At 56.9% G+C, this 3393-nt stretch overlaps 1 non-coding gene across 1 annotated transcript; it reads right to left on the reverse strand.

The window, feature by feature from the left end:
- Nucleotides 1-1184: 1184 nt before the first annotated feature.
- Nucleotides 1185-2999, reverse strand: LOC142791199 (small subunit ribosomal RNA). The gene has a single exon (XR_012890062.1). It is a non-coding gene; the product is annotated as a small subunit ribosomal RNA (ribosomal RNA).
- Between the last annotated feature and the right edge of the window lie 394 nt (nucleotides 3000-3393).

Raw genomic sequence — 3393 nt, forward strand, 5'->3', positions numbered from 1 at the left:
TTTTCGCATCCACGGTTTGCCACCGCACACCAAAATGCCGATCCGGCTGCCTACTTTAGCCAACAGGTGGAGCCAGGCGCGCCGTACTTGCGCGGCACTTCCCACGTCCACCGAAGTCGGTGCCAAGGACCACTTTCGGCGCCGGAGCCGCGTACGAGCCTACTCGAGGCGGAAGAACGAAGCCAGCAAGGGCCTGGCCGCAAGTGCGTTCAATTGTCGGGACGTCCAAGTCCCTCGTTCTTCCGTGCTTCCTCTTTCGGCAAGTCGTTGCGGCACCTTCCCAAAGCGCGCAGACCCGCTAATCGCGACGAGCGCGACGTGGCCGTGCCGCCTTTCCCTCGGCAGCAAGCAAAACGCCTGGCAACGTCGACGCTCCCCTAACCGCGATCTCGCACCGTGTTTCGTGTGGCGAATTCAAAAGCCGGCCGGCGCTGCTGCAACCATTACGGTCGGTACGCATACGCCGCGGAGGGCGGGACGGTCATCGGAGCGTGCGGTTCCTCCATCGAGTACTGCGCACCTCGGCCGTCGCATCGCCGTGCCATGACCGGCCGCGCGTCAACGCGAACCGGTGCCAGCGAGATCCCTCGCCTGCAAGAACCGACCGGCAGCCTCCGTCACCCGAGGACGCGGAGGCGCTTGCCGCGGACGGCGGGACGGTATGCACTGGTGCACAGCGGACCCGTCACATCGCCAGTTCCTTGACCGACCGCCGACGCTTGTGCCGTTCCTCTCGTACTTGGCAGTCGCCGCGCGATTGTCGGGTCTCGTTCTTGCACGCTCGAACGGTCGGGAGGGCACTCGGCTGGCGTTTCGGGAACGCGCAGCCTCGCCTTCTACCGACGTAACCACGACTCGCCGTTCGCGCTCCGCCGCTCCTGTTTACAGTACTAGGCGGTCCCGCAGCGGTCGGGTCGCGCATTTCGAGCGCTTCGAGCCACGGTGCAGTGGCGGGTCGAAAGCCGACCTATGAGTGCGTTGCGCCGTTTGTACCCGCGTCCGCCACCTGGCCGACCGTCCAAGGTCGCGGTGTTGGCGTCCGCTGGGCGCAACAATTTGTCACGGGGTGCCGCTCCACATTCAGGCAGCCCCGTGGGGAAAAGCCGACCCCGCGTCCAAACGGGGTCAGCGGCAGAAAGTGTCGGGCGCAGACGCAGCTGAGGCGCTCACCCTTCACAATCCGTTAATGATCCTTCCGCAGGTTCACCTACGGAAACCTTGTTACGACTTTTACTTCCTCTAAATGATCAAGTTTGGTCATCTTTCCAACAGACCGGCGCAACCGAAAGGCCGCGCCGGACATCGGTCCGAAGACCTCACTAAATCATTCAATCGGTAGTAGCGACGGGCGGTGTGTACAAAGGGCAGGGACGTAATCAACGCGAGCTTATGACTCGCGCTTACTGGGAATTCCTCGTTCAAGGGGAACAATTGCAAGCCCCTATCCCAATCACGAAAGAAGTTCCACGGGTTACCCAGTCTTTTCAGACAGGGATAAAGACACGCTGCTTCCTTCAGTGTAGCGCGCGTGCGGCCCCGGACATCTAAGGGCATCACAGACCTGTTATTGCTCTGTTTCGTGCGGCTAGGAGCCGCTTGTCCCTCTAAGAAGGTTGTAAGGTGCTGGGAACCCCGCACCTATTTAATAGGCTAGAGTCTCGTTCGTTATCGGAATTAACCAGACAAATCGCTCCACCAACTAAGAACGGCCATGCACCACCATCCACCGAATCAAGAAAGAGCTCTCAATCTGTCAATCCTCCCAGTGTCCGGGCCGGGTAAGTTTTCCCGTGTTGAGTCAAATTAAGCCGCAGGCTCCACTCCTGGTGGTGCCCTTCCGTCAATTCCTTTAAGTTTCAGCTTTGCAACCATACTTCCCCCGGAACCCAAATACTTTGGTTTCCCGGAAGCTGCCCGCCGAGTCATTTGAGTAACTCAGGCGGATCGCTGGTTGGCATCGTTTATGGTCAGAACTAGGGCGGTATCTGATCGCCTTCGAACCTCTGACTTTCGTTCTTGATCAATGAAAACATTCTTGGCAAATGCTTTCGCAGTAGTTCGTCTTGCGACGGTCCAAGAATTTCACCTCTAGCGCCGCAATACGAATGCCCCCGTCCGTCCCTCTTAATCATTACCTCGTATTCCAAAAACCAACAGAACAGAAACGAGGTCTTGTTCTATTATTCCATGCAAGTTTATTCAGGCGACTCGCCTGCGTTGAGCACTCTAATTTTTTCAAAGTAAAAGCACCGGCCATCTCGAGGCACACAATGAAGTGCACCAAGAAAGAACCGGCATGATGTTCAGTCCAAGCCGTCGCATCGGGTAGATGCACTACTCGTCTGGAACTGAGATCCAACTACGAGCTTTTTAACCGCAGCAGCTTTAGTATACGCTATTGGAGCTGGAATTACCGCGGCTGCTGGCACCAGACTTGCCCTCCAATTGATCCTCGTTAAAGGATTTAGAGTGTACTCATTTCAATTACGGGGCCTCAAAAGAGTCCCGTATTGTTATTTTTCGTCACTACCTCCCCGTGCCGGGAGTGGGTAATTTGCGCGCCTGCTGCCTTCCTTGGATGTGGTAGCCGTTTCTCAGGCTCCCTCTCCGGAATCGAACCCTGATTCTCCGTTACCCGTAACAACCATGGTAAGCAAGTAACCTACCATCGAAAGTTGATAAGGCAGACACTTGAAAGAAACGTCGCCGGCTCGTGGCCATGCGATCAGCACAAAGTTATCCAGAGTCACCACACAATACGGGCCGAAACCCGATCGATCTTGGTCTAATAAAAGCACCCGTTACCCAAAGGGCTCCAGGCTCACTGCATGTATTAGCTCTAGAATTGCCACAGTTATCCAAGTAGGAAGAAACGATCTAAGGAACCATAACTGATTTAATGAGCCATTCGCGGTTTCGCCTTATTTCGGCATGTACTTAGACATGCATGGCTTAATCTTTGAGACAAGCATATGATTACTGGCAGGATCAACCAGGTAATCGTTCGACTGCGCGTCCGTCCTCGCCCTCGGCGGGCCGGACGCAGTCTGTGTGCGGCGGAGGCCACCTTCAGGCGCCCCAACACGCTTATTTTGCACTCCGAGATGACGGCGTTCGAGCTCGCTACGGCACAACCTTCCCGAAAGACGAGTGGGAGCCGTGCGGCAAGAAGCACGTTCATGCTCGCTCTTTTTCGTTGCATCGACTCGGTCGCGCCGTGCGGGTTGCCCAAGCCCGCTGCACTGTCGGTGGACCGGCCGGAACTAGCAACGGAGCCGAGACTGCAAAGCCGCCAGACGACGGGTCACGCCCGCGTCTTCGGCGCTTTCGCATCTGAATCGCCCGAGGACGACACGGAACACACCTCGATATCGTGGTAAAACGGCACCGTCC

Source organism: Rhipicephalus microplus, unplaced genomic scaffold, assembly GCF_043290135.1.
Source record: "Rhipicephalus microplus isolate Deutch F79 unplaced genomic scaffold, USDA_Rmic scaffold_151, whole genome shotgun sequence".
NCBI classification, from domain to species: domain Eukaryota; kingdom Metazoa; phylum Arthropoda; class Arachnida; order Ixodida; family Ixodidae; genus Rhipicephalus; species Rhipicephalus microplus.